The sequence below is a fragment of the Pituophis catenifer genome, unplaced genomic scaffold (assembly GCF_029215685.1).
Source record: "Pituophis catenifer annectens isolate HBS135680 unplaced genomic scaffold, rPitCat1.0.hap2 SCAF_1, whole genome shotgun sequence".
Lineage (NCBI taxonomy): Eukaryota > Metazoa > Chordata > Lepidosauria > Squamata > Colubridae > Pituophis > Pituophis catenifer.
The window spans coordinates 55,964,766-55,984,990 of NW_027256881.1; the positions used below are offsets into that span (position 1 = coordinate 55,964,766).

The 20,225-nt window shown below is 37.8% G+C and overlaps 1 non-coding gene across 1 annotated transcript; it reads left to right on the top strand.

Moving 5' to 3' along the window:
• The first annotated feature begins 7,836 nt into the window (after positions 1-7,836).
• LOC139309194 (U6 spliceosomal RNA) lies at positions 7,837-7,943 on the top strand. Its single transcript, XR_011599842.1, has one exon. It is a non-coding gene; the product is annotated as a U6 spliceosomal RNA (small nuclear RNA).
• The last annotated feature ends 12,282 nt before the right edge of the window (positions 7,944-20,225 follow it).

The following is a 20,225-nucleotide window of genomic DNA, read 5'->3' on the forward strand; positions in this document are numbered from 1 at the left end:
AATCAGGATACTCTTTCGGGGCCCCAAGAAATGCAGAGCCAGAGAGAGCATAAAAACCCGAGGATTTACTGTATCTGCCCTTTTCTGTTCAGGAACTCAAGCCATGTGATCCTGTCCACCATTAAACCATCTTTCCAAGCAGTCTCCATGTTTCCAGTGTCTGTTTCCCCACTTGGAGCAGAACCCAGAAGGATGTTTCTTCCAACAATTGGCGACCCAGATGGGACTCCAAGCTAACCTAACCAATGGACCAGGCCCAGGTAAGCCTCCCTTGCTAGCAGCAGACCCATTGAGTCTGTGGGTATGTTTTCCTGGACCTTGGCCATTTGGAACTAGGTTTTAAAGGGGTTTTGAGTTTGAGCTCAAAGGCTGCTTGGAAAGAAGGTGAGTACCTCTAAATTTTAATTTTAAAGTATGGAAAAGCATGGGAAATTTGTGTATGCCTGCATGTGTGTGAGTGAAGGCCCTTCTCCCAAGTACAGCTGGATCTTGCTTCCTCTGTGCATTTCCTAACCGCAGAAAGACTAACAGTCTGGAGAGCATGGGGGTTTTTGCCAGAGCACAGGACCTTCTGTAAGGGAAGGAGGAAGTGTGTGTGTGGGATTCCACCTGGAAAACAGTCTGATTTCACCTCTTTGAGCGACCTCTAGCCGCACCTCTGCCTACTGCTAGCTCCACTGAGCCATGACCGGTAGGATAGAGAAAGCAAGGGGGGGTTGCCAAATGTGGAACTTTGTGTTTAAAAGGAATGGAAGCCGAGCGAAAGCCAAGCGTGTGAAGGGGGGAAATAAATTGTGAAAGGGAAACCCGGTTTTGTCCAGCCCAGACACGGGGCGAGCGTGTGTGTGTGAGAGGAGGTGCCAGTACCACCTGCTGGGGTCAGCAGGTCCTCCCGGATCCCCTTTTTGGATCCGAAAAACTACGGCGATTCCCTAAGAGGAAGGGGCCCATACTTCGTAAGGGAATCGAAGTCCTTCCCAGAGCTTTTTCTCTGAAAACTGACGGCGTGCCACCCGGCTAAGTCGAAGTGATCCTTCTGGAGAAAAGGAAAGGGTCATGGGTAGCGATAGTTCGCGGGTGGCGGGGACCCCTGTGGAAGAAGTGCTCGCGGCCTGGGACGCCAGGCGGGTGCCCATATTGAGGGGCATGGATAAAAGGAAATTAGGAAAATTGTGTCAAAAATGGGCTTTGCTAAGAGATAACACCGGGAAGACAAATTTGGCTAAATAAAGGTACTTAAAAGAAAAGGGAAATATATAAATAGGAAGGTTGGGGATTTTGTTTGTTTTGTTTGTTTGTTTTGTTTGTTTGTTTGTCTCTCTGTCTTCTGTGCAACCACGTGGTATGTTTAAGATTTGTGCCTTCCCTAATTTAACTGAGATTTATGTGGGAATGATCAGTGTGTATGAAATCTCAGAGTTCTGTTTTCTTCTCTTTGTCTTCCTTGTTTTATGTGTGTGTGTCTAAGTCTTTGTGCACCCTCGAGGTAATTGTAACTGTAAAATGTATCTGATCTCTAGAGACAAGAATTTTAAATTGTTAGAAAAGAAAAAAAAGGTTGAAACAATGAAAAATGGGAGAGAGAGAAAAAAAGAAAGAAAGAGCCTTTGCCCTGTGTTTGTCTGGCCAACAAACACAGATTAAAGAGAGCATTTCATTTCATTTCTGTTTTTTTTTCTCCTTCCCTCTCTGTATCTTAAAGTAACAACTCAAGTTTATGAGGAAACGTTTTAAGTTCATTTACAAGAAAAAATCAGTCTTGCATTTACTGTATGTGTTTAAATGGGTTTACCTGTTCATCTCTTTCCTGAAGCATGTGAATCCAGTTTTTTTCTTATCTGTTGTGTCTCCATTTTGTTGAAACTGCATTATCTGTTTAGTAACTGCAATACTGTTGTGTTGTTTCTTTTCAAACTCTGCTTGCAAGCTATCTACACCCCCCCCCATCTCTAATCCTGTTACATTGCCTTTCCTGGGAAGATTACCCACAAAAGGGGGGAGGGGACCCTGTTCTCATGTCTTTCAGCCCTGCACAAAGGACTCTGCAAACTGTGGAAGCAGAGCACATGGATCCAGATGCTGCCTCCAAAGGAGACCTTCCATCTGATTGAACCAGGAATTGGGTTTGAATCCAGTCTCCACTGAAAGTCAGCACAGCAACCAGAGTGGAGCAGACCTTCCCAAGCCTGACTGACCAGCCTTACCACCAAGCATGCTACCCAGCAGACATGAAAGAAGAGACCCTGAGATGTACAAGTAAAGACCAAAAGACTCTTTTCAATCCTCAGAAGACAGCTGGAAAGACTATGGGGGAGGGTGGAAATTCATTGTAAGGTTTTCTTTCTTATCTCATTTATATTGTAATCAGTTTATTGTAAGAATTGTATTTGAGAGTGGTTGCCACAGCAAGTTATGTACACTCTAGATTTCTGTCTAGTGGGGAGGAGAAATGTGTCCAAAATGTTTGTATTGTCTGTATTGTAAAAGTAGCTGCATACACATGCACACACAGAGAGACACACTATTCAGAATTAGATTGCAACTATTTCCTTCACTTATCTCCACACGAAGCTTCTCCTAGGTTGATTTTTGCTCTGTGGCACTAAAAGCCCAAGGAGTCATACCTCCCTGCTAATTCCATGGGGAAGGAAGCAATACCCCTCAGGCAATTCCTTCACTTGAAGAGATAGCAGAAAAGTGATCTCCAAAACCCAAGCCCTGACTGACTCACAAATGATGCCGCCCAGTTGCCCAGTAAAGGAAGATATATTGCACTGGTGGTCTCATGAGCAGAAATCCCAGGGCTCATTATGTGTAACGCCAAAAAAAAAAAAAAAAAAGAAAAAAAAAAGGAATGGATATTGTACACTGGCTAACCTCAATTTGGACTCACAAATCCTGGATGCACTAAACTAAGAGCTAGGACAGGTTCAGTAACCAACCCTTGGAAATGGGCAGCCTGCAATTTAAAGGAAAATCATGGCTGTGAAAAATTTTGGGACATGTGTTTGCTTGAAACCTGACTGGAAGCCCACAGAAAGTAATATCTGAAGTCTGAAATTAATTGGCATGGAAAATTGGATACTGTAAAATTCTTACCAGAAATTTTTTCCTGGCTGCTAGACCTTCATGGTTGAAAGCTTTTGGAAGCCACTGAAGGAATCCTTTTCTGTTGCCTCTATCAATGCCTCCCCTTTGCATTAGAAAATTAAAAGCACCCATTAAGCCTCCCTGATGTGATCAATTTTAATCTTTCGCCAAGAACTTGTTTCAAAACTCACGTTTTGAAAAAAAAAAAGAGTAGGGATTGTAGGAAGTTAGCACCCACCCCTTTCCTGGAAGAGTGAAATATTTTAGGAAATATGAAAAAGGCAGAATATTATATTTCCCTGGATGAGAAATATGAGAAGCATATTTTACAGACAAAGCAGCTCCCACCTTCCTGCCCCCCACCCTTTGTCAATGGGCCATTAAGGCCTGGGCCAGTCTATTCTACATAACAAAGATCTGCCTCCTTCAGGCAGAGCCATAGTAGGAATTGCCAAAGATGGGATTAGCCCTCTACACAATAGCAGCAGAAACTCACCACATGTGACCTGGGAAGCACATGTGACCATCAGCCAGCAAGGCCCCCACCCCCTGGGAGTCTGACAACCAATCAGGATACTCTTTCGGGGCCCCAAGAAATGCAGAGCCAGAGAGAGCATAAAAACCCGAGGATTTACTGTATCTGCCCTTTTCTGTTCAGGAACTCAAGCCATGTGATCCTGTCCACCATTAAACCATCTTTCCAAGCAGTCTCCATGTTTCCAGTGTCTGTTTCCCCACTTGGAGCAGAACCCAGAAGGATGTTTCTTCCAACACTACCTTACTTAGCAGTGAAGTGTATTTGTGCCCCAGAACAAGAACAAAATTCAGAAATTGGAAGATGCATGGTATTTTTCTACTTCATTCAGCATATTAAAAAATAAAGTTTGGAGGTTTTTGTTTTTTTAAAAAAATGTGTACCTTTTTTTAGCTGAAATTTTACCCTTTTGAGCTAAGGATTATGAATTTTATGGGTTTGGTTTTATTACCTTGTAGGAAGTTAGCACCCACCCCTTTCCTGGAAGAGGGAAATATTTTAGGAAATATGAAAAAGGCAGAATATTATATTTCCCTGGATGAGAAATATGAGAAGCATATTTTACAGACAAAGCAGCTCCCACCTTCCTGCTCCCCACCCTTTGTCAATGGGCCATTAAGGCCTGGGCCAGTCTATTCTACATAACAAAGATCTGCCTCCTTCAGGCAGAGCCATAGTAGGAATTGCCAAAGATAGGATTAGCCCTCTACACAATAGCAGCAGAAACTCACCACATGTGACCTGGGAAGCACATGTGACCATCAGCCAGCAAGGCCCCCACCCCCTGGGAGTCTGACAACCAATCAGGATACTCTTTCGGGGCCCCAGGAAGTTCAAGGCCAGAGAGGGCATAAAACCCAGGGACTCGCAGCATCTTGCTCCTTTTCTGTTCAGGAACTCAAGCCATGTGATCCTGTCCACCATTAAACCATCTTTCCAAGCAGTCTCCATGTTTCCAGTGTCTGTTTCCCCACTTGGAGCAGAACCCAGAAGGATGTTTCTTCCAACAACCTTATTCTTAACTTTGCACGTTTTATAACATTTTGAGGTTGATGATTCTGAATGTATAAAGTTAATTGCATTCCAATTTGGAAAATGTTTATATATGAGTGCTGCAAAATAGTATGTGAATATACTCAAAATAAAATAAATATCTACTGCCACCAAAATGGAATTTTCCCTAGAAAAAAAAATCTAGTGTGAGATATGTGTGGTCTAGTGGTTATGTCACCAGACTAGAAACCAGGAGATTGTGAGTTCCAGTTCTAGTCCTGCATAAAAGCCAGCTGGGTGACATTTGGGCCAGTCACTTTCTCCCTCTATGCTCAACCCATCTGACAGGATTGCTGTTGTAGGGAAAAGGAAGGAGCATTAGGCATGTCCACTATTTGGGCTACCTATAACGTGATAAAGGCAGGATATCAATAAATAAATGAATGCATCTTCTTTCAATGAATGAAAAGGCAACGTTTACAAGAGTTGAGAAGTGATGAGAAAATATTGTTAGTCAGGTGAGAAAAGGAATAAAGAGGCTTCCAAGAACAAAATATAGAAGGCTTTGTTGTGTACACTGTAAAAGGAATTCTATTAGATAATAAGCATTAACAACAAAAAAAGAACACAGAGAGAAGATAGTTTATCTTCTTTATACACAACCACTACTCTGTTGATCTCTTCAACATCCTTTTTTATTTTGACCATTTTTATGCTTTCCTCTTTCTCTCCAATATTCAAGGACGTTTAATGAACTGCTGCATTTTTCTATTGAACAACACTTATCTCCCTAACATTTCCTATCATTTTTCCATCTCTGTGTAGAAAACAACATGTAATGCTGTGTCAAGGATGCTGCAAAAATCAAAACACATTTGTTTAGCCTCTTCATAAGCAGCAGGTGCTTCATCTACCATATTTACCCAGAAGAAAGCTTATGATGATTTAGTCCCACCATTAAAAAAAAATCACACAGACCTTTGCCCATCCCAAATTCTTTGGAAAGCAAGTAATATTCCTTCCACCGAAATCATTTTAATCTTAGATGTCCCATTCTAACCTGAGCATATAGACACTGTATTCTTAAGTCCTTCTGGCTCTGTGCTGGTGCTGGCTTGATTTTAAATTGGTTTAAGGAAACCTTGACTAGACTGAGATGCTTTGGCAGCAGCTTGTAAAGAATTCAATTGGGAGTCCAGGCTACTAAGCTACCCTCTCCACTTTCCATTCCAGGACCCTAATTGGCCATGCTTTTCTTTCTATGGGCAAGTCTAATATCTATCTATCTATCTATCTATCTATCTATCTATCTATCTATCTATCTATCTATCTATCATCTATCTATCTATCTATCTATCTATCTATCTATCTATCTATCTCCAAAGTTAAAGATATACATAGACATTTAAATAAAGATACGTATATGTAGGCACAACAATATTTTATTTTTAAATAAACATTCCTTTTTTGCATTTTCCCACGTTTCCTCAAAACACCTGCTGCAGCTTTTGTTGAAACATTTGTTTCACAGGTACAGCATCCCTGGTTTGAAATCTAGCAGATTTTTTTTTTTAATTACAATTTTTCTTACCCTGAGCTAACTACTTGTTGTAGACGTATCCCAAGTGTTTGCAAAAACAATGAAATGGCGCACTGTCAGATTATTTAAAAAAAACCAAAGAAACCAAAGAAGGAAAGCCATGAAGACAAATAGATTGTTCAGGGAAAGAAAAATAGTAATTAAAAAAGTTTCTGCCAGGTTACCAACCAGAGATGCTCTGATATGTTTTGATATTTAAATGTTCAGAGATATCTACTACATCAAGTGAAATCAGATCAGTTTATTACAGCCATAAGGCCAGTTAGAGTAAAATATCAATAGAACTGTTGCATACATCTTTAAATAAAACAGAAAATAAGTTTGTAGACCAAATATCTGTCAGTAACTCACAACATTCTTCTTGCTGCTCAAGAATAAAGAGTAAATTACATTCTTCACTTCACATTCTCATGGCAAGATGTTTCTTCCTGATAAGCATTTGATTGCTGTATGGGGAAAGTTCGTATGATTTGCTCCATATCTTTCACAAAGTTTGTTAGAGAGGAATGACATTAATGACATACTTTTGATGTAGTTTGCAATTTTACAACTTTGGCACAGCTGTAAACTCATCACTGATTGTTTTTGCATGCTTCATGAGGCAGAAGTAACTGCAATGCTATAATATTAATGTTGACATTTTTCATTAACGACACAAATCGTTTTATTGGCTGAACCAATTGAAGATGCACCATGTTACAAATTCTGACACAGAATTTGCAGGACATGCCAAGAAATTATATATAGATAAAGTAGTGCAAATACCTCGGTCCATGGTTTGCCCAGGTTCTTTTACAACATAAAATATCTTCTTCTTTTTTACAATCATCAGTGTAATGAATGAATATTGATGAATGAAGGGAAATGTTGACTTCTTGTTCTGCTTAATTCTCAAATTTGTCTTAATTATAACATTGTAAGTGAGAAAAATCAATGCTTCTTCAATTGTAGTTTATAACTAGCAATTTTGCTGCTAAACGGCTTATCATTCTATTTTGGCTTAAGCTTTATCACTCCATTTTGGCAAATTTCAAGCTATTTTTGTAGAATTTTAAAGTCTCAAAATAGAATAGAGGTTTGTCAACAAGATAATTACGTTTTATTGAGACGTGTCTTTACTTGCTGTATACTATTGTTTCATTGGCTAATTTATTGACACAAATAATACATTGTAAGGTAGAATTAAATTCACCATATTTAGTAAATTCTACTGCTATGTAACTGTCAAAATAAAAACAATTTTCTTTGTTTTTATAGAGACACTAGTTTTTTTATTGTGGGCCAACACATTTTTCTTTTCACTTCTGTTTCCACCTTCATTGGTTGCTTGGTCCTTTCCACTGCCAACTTCATATTTTCTCTTCTTAGTGATAAAATTATCCCTTGTTATGTTTAGGATAAATCACAATGTGCACCTCCAGATGCCTTCTCTGATATCCATAAGAAGACCTTCATTCCTCCCAACTGATAGATGAAGCTACACACTTCCAATCAACTCTATTCCTGTTCTGGGTTGATTGGCAGATGACTTTATCTTATACAAAAGGCAGTTTCCAAACATGTTTAGCCCCAGCTTGTCAGCAAACTCACCTCTGAACATTGAAAAACATGTACTTTTGTGCTCGCTTCGGCAGCACATATACTAAAATTGGATCGATACAGAGAAAATTAGCATGGCCCCTGTGCAAGGATGACACGCAAATTCGTGAAGTGTTCCATATTTTTTTTTAAGATTTAAAAAAAAGAAGAAAAAGAAAAACATGTACTTTCCACAATAGCATGTATCTGTCCTACTCTAAAACAAAGCTGCATTTCTATACATGTAGAAAGATGTATACATAAGTGTATGCAATGGCCTAGTTGTAAGAGTTTAGTTGAAAGTAATAATTTTGTGGCATTTGAGCAATCTCTATGGTATCTCAAGTTGCCATGGCATCCTGATTGAAAATCATTGACATAGAAGGATTAACCTCTGTCCATTTCTTACATAAGAAAGTTTTTCTATTACTGTATCACCACTCAGCTATTCCCAGATAATTAAGCACAGGAAATGAATTTGAAGCTGAATATTCCGCGGTACAGCTTTGTGAAATTACTTTTATTAATCAACATTGATTTTTTTGTTAAATAATGGTATCATAAACTTTCCCATAAGAAATATACAAGTCACCTATCGGAGCACTGGTAAATAATCAACACACTGGGAGACCTGAACAATGATAAGGTTCATTAATTTAAAACCTTCCACTGAGATTTTGTTCCTGTTTTTGAAAGTGAATCGGTTGACAACATCATGTTTTGCAAAATCATATTCTTGAAAAACCATTGTTATAAGGGCACTGAAATTTTGTAAAAATAACTTAATATAAGTAAGGCAATTATTACGTAGCACCTCTGCATAAAAACAATGTTTACTCAGGAGTACATCCCATTAGGTTTAAGGAAGGTTTTACCCAGGGGTGAAATGCTACCAGTTCGCACTGGTTCGGGCGAACCGGTACTAATAAAAGCTACCAGTTCGGGTGAACCGATAGTAAAAAAATGCTACTGGTTTGTCTGAACTGGTATTTCCGAAGATCAGCTGTCCTGCGTGATTTGTATTCGCTAGAAAGCAGGAAATCCTGCTTTCTAGCGAACCTAAATCACGCGGCACAGCTGTTCCCTTCCTCGCTGTTCTAGTTACTTTTTTAAGCCTCCTTTTTTGTGCAAAGCGCGTGTTTGGTGCACATTGTGCATGCATGCACAGCATGTGTTTGGTGCGCACTGTGCATGCATGCATGCAGCATGCATTTGGCATGCACTGCACATGCGTGCACAGCAAACCGGTGGCAAACCTCTGAGGATTTTACCCCTGGTTTCACCCATATTCCACTGTTCTGTTTCTGAGGAGCACTCAGGTTGATTGACAGACTTTCTTTAAAAAGAGGATATAAAAAATAAACACCACAGGTTAAAATTAACCATAAAATTCATATTGACTGAACAGTTAAAAATCTGATAAAAGAGATGCATTTTGTTATTTTGCATGCAGATAGTGTTTTGCTTGCTTGTTTGCTTGTTTATTAAACAAATTTATATGGCTGCCTAACTCAAACACTGGTGACTTTGGGTGGCTTACAACAATAACCTATAGTAATTAGCTAAACCATTAGCTTATCTAATGAGCTTTCTTGAATAGTTGAGGAATATATAAAATTCATAACTAATGGTAAATATTTATTTTTGTGAAAGGTTTAAAACTCCTTATATTATGTCAGCAATGTGGAACTGTTTGATAATATTTTATACTGTGGCTTCTTTCTATGTAAAAGTTATTGAAGTACCCAAATGGGGTTCACTGGAGATTTTTAAAAAAAAAGAAAAAAAGAAAAAAGAAAAAAGAAAGAAATAATACAGCTGCAAGGGCTTTCCTGTCTTTGTGGAATGCTGCTTGGCTTAAGGAGAAAGCAAATATTAAATTCAGATGATACAACATCTTTTTCTCAAGACATGGTTTGAAGAGTGGGGATACAGAGCTTCCTCTCTTCTAAAAAAAAAAACGCCTCCCTCTTCTCTATCATTTGGAATAATCAGAGCTGGCTGATAGCCCAAATTAAGAATTTGTTTTAAAGGAAACTAGGTCAGAAACCTTTAAAATAGAGGTTCTAATCATGGAAAAAAATTCCCAATCTCTGATAATATTCAACCCAATTCAGGTGGAACAACATAAAGTGTGGTTAAAACAAATCAGAAAAGGAAAGGATATTCTGCCGATTGGAGATAAATTCATGGCATACCACATCTCACACGTACTGTTTCCTACAATACTTGCTAACAATACAGTGTTTCCCCAAAAATAAGACCCTGTCTTATATTTTTTTGAACCCTGAAATAAGTGCTTGGCCTTATTGCCATGTGTTCAAAAACCCGATTGGATTTATTATCAGGGGATGTCTTATTTTGGAGAAAACAGAGTAGTAATCCAATTGGATTTTGATTTAACACTGGGAGACTTTTCTCCTCTCCAAAAGGAAGACTACATATTTGCATTAGGCCTTAAGTAGACCATTGAAGCTCTGCTTCAATGTACATGAAGGAAGATTGAACATGTACAAGAAGCAACCTTTGCATAAAATCTGCCTGAACAACCATATCAGTATAAGCCTTGCTCTGTGTGATGAGAAACACTTGTTTTTTCAGAATTCATGATATCATGCAGAAAAAATAATAAATGCACCTTGCCACATTACCTAGCTACAGGGTTCATAAAATTATTCACCTGAAAGTGTGAAAGTCAAGAGGTGGGATCTATTTCCAAGAACACTCTCATATATTCATCCTTGATGCATTGTTTGAACTGGCTGTAATTCAAACTGTAAGGAAAAAGAACATGTAAGACAAAAGTGAATTTACCTTGTCACTTTGGGCATTGACTGTGTGTGTAACATGCTTCCTGCAGCACAGAAAATTTTTACAACGCTTCATTTTCTGAGTTGGACCAGTGTTTTTGTTCTGCTTCATCAAAGACTAAGGACATTTAGTGCAGAAATGTTATACTAAATCTTTTGTAACTAAATGCTGAAGTCACGCAATTTGCAGTAGGCATGAATGAAGGGAATAAACAGAGTTTATGGGTCTCTTCTCAAGCTTACTAGGAAAATCAGCTAGGTGTGTGAATTGCTTGAAAGTACAAAGCTTATGTCTGTGAATTTTCCAAGGTGTTAGAAGAATAATTTGGGGTTCTAACTCGAACTGGGGTTGTGCAAAGAATAAATAAAAATGAGATCCAGACAGCTGTGAGGAAAGAAAAAAATGTTTATTCCTAAAAGCAATCAGTTTGCCTTTAGGGGCAGCTGCAAAGAAATGGGGTACAGCAGCAGATTTTTATAGGGGGAGCTTGTCCATGGTGTGGAACAGTGGTGGGTTCCTCCCGGTTCGGCCCGGTTCCGCTGAGCCGGTAGCGGTGACGATATGACATCACCGAACTGGTTCTGCCCCCGCCCCCCCACGTTATTATTACCTTTTATTTGGCCCCACCCCCAATCTATTGCTGCCTCCTGAGTCCCAGCTGATCAGGTAGAAGGAAAAAAACTGTTTAAAATCTTCAAAGGGCCGCCCTACAGCTGATCAGTGTTAAAAGGCAGTGTGGTGGTAGACTGGTGCCTCCAAAAACAAATGAGCAGACAGACTGGTGCCTGCAAAAATAAATGGGTAGACCGGTACAGCTCTGCAGTTAAAAGCCTAGTAGACCAGTACCTCTGCTAAATCCTAAAGAATTGTCACATGACCATCAAGCCACGCCCACAAGTATCACCACTTACAGAACCAGTAGTAAAAAATTTTAGAACCCACCCCTGGTGTGGAAGTGCCTATGTGCTGAATCTAGAGTGATATTTGAGGGATGTGTGTATGCGTATGTGTATGTGTGTAAGAATCAGTGGTGGGTTGCTCCCGGTTCTTTTGAACTGGTAGTAAAAGCAGTGGGAGGCTCTGCCCACCCTCTGGGACATCATAATGGACAACATGCGCATGCGCAGAAGCGCGCACGCGCGTGACGGAAGCAAGCACTCACGTACGCTCCCGTTGCGAATCGGTAGTAAATGTAAATAGAACCCACCCTTGATAAGTATGTATTCTGCATGTGGACATGCAGTTCCTCTGGGAGATCTAATTTAATAAACTCTATTGTGTTCACAGACCTTATCCTTTGACATATGGATTAGGTCTGCGTAATTTATTTGGGAATTTGAGGAAGTTTAGGTAAAGGATTTTCACCTGTTTGCTATTTTTACTTGATTAGTTTAGTTTCAGCTTGACTATCAATTATCTAGTGAAAATGCTGATTCTGTTAATGTTTTCAGGGAAGATGGAAACAATATAAAGAATAAGATATATTTGGATATAAAACTTTTCACAATATCCTCCTCAAAAGGTGTTGTACTAATTCGATTTAAACACGTACTCAGAAACAGGCTCAGCTGGTGCATTACCCTAGGCTGTTAAAGCAGTGCTGGTCATTTAGATGGAAAACCAAAGTCAGAAAATCACACTTACCCCTGTTCTTTAAGTGGGCTACAACTCCATCCAAAAGCCAGATCCAGGACCTATTTTCTTTCTGAACAGGAAAGATCTGATTAGCCTTTATTTATGTGAGATACCTTTATTTGATATTATTTAAGCTATGGACACCAGTTACAAATTCAGATTTTTTTTTGTGTGTTTTTAGAAGAAATCAAAATATGTATGGTATCACATCAAATCAGAACATACCATAAAGGTGGGATACAAATAAATAAATATATCTCCTATCTCATCTCATCTCATATAATTCTTACATTTCTGTAAAATGGAAAAATCCATATCACCTTCTTTCCATCTTCTGTACCACATTGTAATATTTTGTCATCACTGGCATCTTTTCCGCAAGAGAATATACTTTTTTGCAGAACTTACCTTTCCTTTATTCTAGCGCAGCCCCATTTCTCTATTCCTGTAAGTGCTTTCATTGCCACTGAACGGACCTGATGACAATTAGTTAAACTTTAGAAAAGATAAAAATGAACATAACTTGGAAAAAAAAATCACCCTGCAGGAGATAGTTGGTGGGGAACAAAGGCCTTATTGTGCTGATTCAGTTTTGCCCAATCATTTTATTAATCACAAAAATCAGAAGCAGAATTGCACACATATATTAGTTAATTTGAATGGATGATAATGGGTAAGAGGAGGAAAAAGCTGAAAATGAAAGGCTGGAAGAAAATCTTATTTTTCTTTAGTATTGTGTGATATATAATTTATTGTGACACACACTCACTCTCACACACAAACACACACAAACACAAATATACACACACTGGTCCTGGCTTTGAACCAAGCTATGTTAGCTTGGAATTTGGAGGTGGGGAGGAGTGGACAAGCTTATCTTGCCCCTGGCTGATGTGAGAGAAGATGGATTTGTTCATTGCTATGGATATCTGAATTAGTGAAAAGCTGGTATAATATATTGTAGTAGCTAAGCTGTTAGACCCATGATATCAAATCTACTCCTAATTGTAGAAGTTCACTGAATTACTTAAGGCAGTCTTTTTCTATTTTTTCCCTTTATTTTTATCCCACCTTTATTATTTCTCTAAATAACTCAAGGCAGTGAACATACCTAATACACCTTCCTCTTCCTATTTTCCCTGCCAATCCCATGAGGTAGGTTGGGATGAGAGAGACGTCTGGCTGAAAGTCACCTACTCAGCTTTCATGTCCTAAGGCAGGACTAGAACTCACTCTTAGTTTCTTAGCCTTCTAGACTAAACTTATCTCACAAAGTTGATGTTGGGGAGAAAAATGACAGGGAGTGAATTTTAGGTATATTACCACGAGTTCTTGGAAGAAGAAAATCAGGATATAAATCTCATGAATAAATGAATATCTATCTTCTGAAATTCAAACAATCTTTATATTTGTTGAGAAGTCATTTCATACAAGTACAAGGTGCCATAGCATCACGTTTGTCATTAAAAAAAAAAAATGAGTTGTTTCTCAATAAGTCATCCTTGGTTCTAAACATAAGACTTTCCTTGCTAGAAGAAGAAAAAAATAATCAAAGGAATTCTCCCTGGAATCTCCTTCCCTTCTTCTTCCTCTTCCCTTGAAATGTAATAGAAGAATGGTAAGTTGGGGGGGGGGGGGCGGGATTTAAGATGTTTGTGAGAATCTGAATGATGAAAACAGTGTTGTGTCATTGCTCAACCTTTTTTGGACACTGGTGTGATGTCATTAACAGAAAGGATGGGTTAAAGTATGATGGTGTGATGTCACTTTCGTTGGTTTGATACTCTACAGCAGAGGTCTTCAAACTTGGCAGCTTTAAGACTTGTGGATTTCAACTCCCAGAATTCTCCAGCCAGCTGGAGAACTCTGGGAGTTGAAGTCCACAAATCTTAAAGCTGCCAAGTTTGAAGACCTCTGCTCTACAGAATGTGCAGTGAAGGACTCATACTAAATGCTTAGTTCATAAGATTATTTACCAAAACGTTCTGCCCGTAAATGAGTACTTTAATTTCAACCGAAATAACACAAGGACTATCAATAGATTCAAACTCAATGTAAATCCCTCTAATCTTGATTGTAGGAAATATGACTTCTGTAATAGTGTAGTAAATGTCTGGAACACTCTACCTGATCCTGTTGTTAGTCTCTCTAATCCCCATACTTTTTACCTTAAACTGTCTACCGTGGACCTTTCATGTTTCTTAAGAGGTCCCTAAGGGGGCGTGCATAAGCGCACCAGCGTGCCTACCATCCCTGTCCTACTGTCCCCATTTATATGTAATCATTCTATGTGTTTATGGCTATGTTTTGCCTATTTATATCCTTTTATTTGTGCCAATTTTTTTTCATATGTCCATGTCTATGTCTATAATGTTACTTGTTTCCTTATATTTGTTGACAAACAAACAAACAAATAAATAAACAAATAAATAAAACATTCTTTGATTCAGGAGCAGGGTACTTTCTCTTGCATACATACACATACACATTATTTATTTATTTATTTATTTATTTATTTATTTATTAGATTTCTATACCGCCCTACTCCCGAAGGACTCAGGGCGGTGCACAGCCAAAACAATAAAAACACATGCAATACAAAATTTAAAAAATAGAATAAAATCAAATTAAATAATTTTGGCCCTGACAAATTTAAAACCCCAAACTTTTAAAACCAATTTAAAATTGAATATATAAATACTAAAAGATATTTAAAATTTTAAAAATCTTTTATAAAAGAGGGGGAAAATTAGGCCAGGCCGGCCTGGTGAAATAGTAAGGTCTTTAAGGCGCGGCGGAAGGTGCGCAGATCCGGGATCCTCCATATCTCTGGGGGGAGCTCGTTCCAGATAGTAGGTGCCCCCACAGAGAAGGCTCTCCCCCTGGGGGCCGCCAGTCGGCATTGTTTGGCTGACGGCACCCGGAGGAGCCCCTCTCTATGGGAGTGTACCGGCCGGTGGGAGGCTATTGGTGGTAGTAGGCGGTCCCGCAAGTACCTGGGTCCTAAGCCATGGAGCGCTTTAAAGGTGGTAACCAAAACCTTGAAGCGCACCCGGAAGACCACCGGGAGCCAGTGCAGCTCGCGCAGGAGAGGTGTTACATGGGAACGCCATGTCGCTCCCATTACCACCCGCGCGGCCGCACTCTGCGCCAGTTGGAGCCTCCGGGTGCTCCTCAAGGGGAGCCCCATGTAGAGAGCATTGCAATAGTCCAGGCGGGAGGTGACAAGGACATTAGATGGGTGTTTATATAAATCTGTGGTCTTATACAACTTGGCTAGGGCAGTTCAGAGGTGAAAGTGATGATCAAAACCATTGGTGAACACTGAGTTGCTTATCCTTGCTTTAGAAGATGGAAATACGTTCTTTCATTTTATGGTAACACAAAATAACAAAGGTCCTGGGATTTTAAAATGTTATGAGAAAAAGGAATTGCCTTATAAGCAGCAGTCAGAATTATAGTCATTGACTTTATAAAAATGAGAATCCCTAGAAATATTACAGGCTTCCCTGAACGCTCAATTTTCACCTTCAAAACTAATGTCCTTAGTTTTTAGGTCTGTTATAATAACAGAAATACAATTCATATGGCATTCTATGGAAAGTTCAATAAAAATAAACCTGACCACACCTTTTAGTATACACATCAATGACTGCAGGGAGAAGCAGAAATTGTGGAAACTAACAAGCAAGGCCTGCTTGACTTTCTTTATTTAATTACCACTGGGGGAAAATATATATATATTCTACTTTTCTTATAATTAACCAGGGTCAACTATGGCTCCTGATGTTAATTAATTGTAATGTAGATGGATAATGGAGTCATTGACAAGCAAAGGAATATATTCCTGATTAGATCTTTATTTATTCCACATAGCCTCAAGACACTTCCTTGTTCTGGAGCTGAACCCTGACATTCAAAATAAGTTTTGGAGTTCAACTATATCTTCAAATAAATAGCTTGCTTTTAATTATTAAGTAGGTTTCTGAGTACTGCTTATATTGCAGCAATCTCTGTAAGCTAAATGCTTAAACATTTTGCATTTCAAACTCAATTTTTTAGAAGAGCTGATATTACTTTTTGAGTGGCTTCGGGTAGAACTAGATTGTGAGGGTTGCTATAGCAATTGTCAGGTTGATCAAATCACAGCCTCGAATAATAAAAGAGCAGAAGACTATTTCAAACATTATTGCAAATATTCTACATTCACAAACTCTGTATTTGGCCAGAAGAACTGATGGTTTATGGGTAAGATGAGAACAAACTGAAGATCAAAAGAGAGGTAAATAGATTAATAAGGGAGAACATAAAACAGGGATATAATAATATAATTATTAAAAGTATATAATAATATACTTTTGACCACATGAATTTGGTTAATTTAGATTTCCATTTGGTAAAAGGACATTATTATTCAATATTTTTCTAAATGTGATTGACTTTACCTGTATCTGACAATTGAACACATCCATCCGCTGATACCCACACCCACACACAGAGAGCGAGAGAGCGTGAGATAGCAAGCACATCAACTACAAGATTTGGCATAGGTTCAGTCTGGTGTTTTGGAATACAGCATCCTTTAATATAGGTTATTTTTTTGTATCTTTATAGTCTGCCTTTCCGTTAGGCGACCATAGCTGCCAGGTTCAAGATGGGGCTTGAATTTGAATGAAAGTTTTAATTATTTATTTATTTATTTATTTATTTATTTATTTATTTATTTAGTCGCATTTCTATGCCGCCCAACTCCCAAGGGACTCTGAAAGTCAGAAATGCTGTTACTTTCTTGTCTTTTTACTTTTTATCAGAATCTGTATTCTGTAGACACAATAGAATCTTCCCTGTATTACAGAACTTGGAATAGAAGTTTGGAATTTAGGGTCATTTTAGGGTATTTAGGGTAAATTTTTTAAAAATGCTGTTATTCTGTTATTCATTTTATGATGTTTGAAGCATATTTTCACCCACTGGAGTAGATGTAGAGTCAAATGTAGATCTGTCAGCTTCAACAATTGATAGAAGGTTTTAGAGCTGAATTCTGTACTTTCAGACTCTTTACAAAGAGAATAGTGCCTGTACTTTTCATTTTTCAATACACACACGAAGGAAGTGGGAGAACACTATAGACAAATAGTTCTCTCAAAGCAATATAACTGAAGAACCCCAAACATTTCTTTTTCTCTTTCTCTCTCTATCTTTCCTTGGCTTTTTATGGATAAAAGAAGGTTCTATATAGTTTTTTTTTTTTAAAAAAAAACAACAACCCACAGATCTATTGTCTACCTTTTGGCAATTTTCAAAAAAAGATAAATTACGCACAATGCCTTGTGACAGCACTGATTTGGTTTGTGTCACTTCTTAGGGATTTTGATTTGATTTGTAATGGCGCAGCCTACTATGACACAGGATTCAGCTCAATCTGATATTTATTCCTACCAATTAAAGTTGCAGTCCCATTACCTAAGATTTATTCCTGAATGAACATGCCTAGGATGATGGTAAAACTGTGTACTTACATTCCATAGATATCAAATCCCAATGATGGCCCAAATTCCTTGTTATTTGCCTAATTATAGTAATGAATGTGAATTGGGCCATTAATATAATTAACAAAGAAGTCATTTTCAGAAAAAAACTAATTGCAAAATATCATGCCATTAAATAACAGGAGCTATGGGGCTACAGGTTGATGCTGATGTGTTACTAAGATGTAGTCTCTTGAATACATTTTGTACAAATAGCACAGAAAAATATATATATATATAGGCAACAGCATAGAATAGAATAGAATTCTTTTTTAAAAAAGTTTTACTGGATTTTTAAAAATATACATCAATATGAACAGTGTGGCCTCTGCGTATAATTCATTTTGATACAAACAACAATAATAGTGATAATCATAGTTGTTACATTAATCAAACTTATGTAATATACATGATTATTTTTTAGAGTAGTTATTCAATATTTCAATGTTCCATTTTAATGCCAATGATATTCTTAAGCATACATAGTCATACCATCTTTCAACCTCTGAATATTCCCCTATTTCTTATTTCTACCTCTATTCTAATTTCTAATCAGGCCACCATTACTAATCCTAGTATTAATAACCTTGTTTATATTAAGACATAGTCCTTCATTATTTGATTGTTCAAAGTCACAATACACCATTCCAGTAACAATCATCCTATTATTTAAACATAATTAATAATATCATCTTTCAATCGCCAATCTTTCCATCTAACTCTTACTTTATATAAAAGTGTGTATTCTTATTTCTACCTCTATTCTAGTTTTTAATCAGGCCATCGTTGTATTAACAACAATAAAAAGAAAGTAGTGTTAATTCTTTCTATCCATCATCTCTTGCTTGTTTTAATACTTCAATTCTTATTCGTTTTTTGGTTTGCCTCCCATACTCCTCTCTTAGATCTTTGTCTCTATCAGCATCTGTATCTTCATCATTCAATTTGAATATTTCTCCCATCTCTATCCTCCTAAGCTGCCAGGTCTCCTCAGTATCCACCCAGACCCCTACCTGCCTTTCAAAAATATCTTCCAGGTTATTCAATTCCATTTTAAGTCTCTTCGGGTACTTTTCCCTTAGTTTATTTCATCAATCATTATTATCTTTATTGCTTTCTCCTTTTCATCCTCTGGTTTTGTTTGCTGGTTTGTTCTATCTTTTCCTCCATTTTTTCTACTGTCTCCTCTCTTTCCTGGACTCTTTGATCTTCATTCATTATCAGTTGTAGCATATTTTCTATTTTCTCATTTATGTCTTGCATTAGGTTCTTTATCTCCCTGTGATTTTTTGTCATAGTACCCCTAATGCTTTGAAAATCAATGCCATTTCTCTTGAAATCTCACTCATTTCCCCCTGATCGTGCATCTCGTCTTATTTTAATAAGTCCCGCTCTTACTCAAGTCCAAAAACAATATTTTCAAATCCAATGTTACTCCTCAGAAAGTCCAATAATCACAGTTCTTTATATCTCAGGATTATTAATCAGTTCCATTTAAGTAGTCCAAGCAGCCTCCACAAATCAAGAATCACTTTTCTTTACTTAAGAGTCTTCCTTATTCTCACAATAAAGTCTCCAGTAAACATAAAGTGGATAGCTATAGAACAGTAAGTATCACCACTTACTGTCCTCCAGATAAATGTTATGTGTTTCTCTTAAGAGTTTTCCTAGTCTTATAGGGGTATGGTATATGTTCCATTTACCAGTAGATGGCGACCTCAGCTTAGGTTTCAGTGTTGTTTCAATTCTGATAAATTGATTAATCCAAATTTAATTGAACCAAAATTGGCTATTCAACTAGATTCAAGTAGATAGTTCCAGCATCTTATAATGTCTGTCCAAAAAAACATCTACCCAGTTTAAGAATCTAATTTTCTATGTTTTAAAAGGTCTTTGACTTTTCTCCCCTTAGCTCCTTTCTTTTGGATGTAGGATTTTTCTCTCTATGGTAGTTCACCACTTTAAAAATAGTTCTAAGAGTCTCTTTTCCTGGATTTTTTTTTCTTTTTTTCCCTTTAAAGTTAGCGTCTAAATAAAAAAGAATCTTCTCACCCAGCTCCAATCACTGTTCATCTGCATCAGTCCTGCACATTTCTTTGTTGCCTTAGCTGTCCCAGCTTTGTGGCAGCCATGATGGCTGCCTCTTCTCGTCAAGGGAGAGGGAAGAAGCCCTGAGTCTCGCAGGAGAGTTGCTGTTCTCCCCAAACTACAGGGCACCCCTCTTACAACAAAAGTGATAGGTCATAGATCATAAGCATAGTTGCAATCATTAATCATAAGATACAAACAACAAGTGATAACCATAAGGTATCAATAGGAGATGGTAGTAGGAATGACAAGAAAATGAGAAAGATGAGAAGATAATAGCAATACAGCCTACTACACAGGTCAATATTGTTAGGCCTAAGACAGTGCTGTGGGAATTAGATTTATTTATTTATTTATTTGTTTGTTT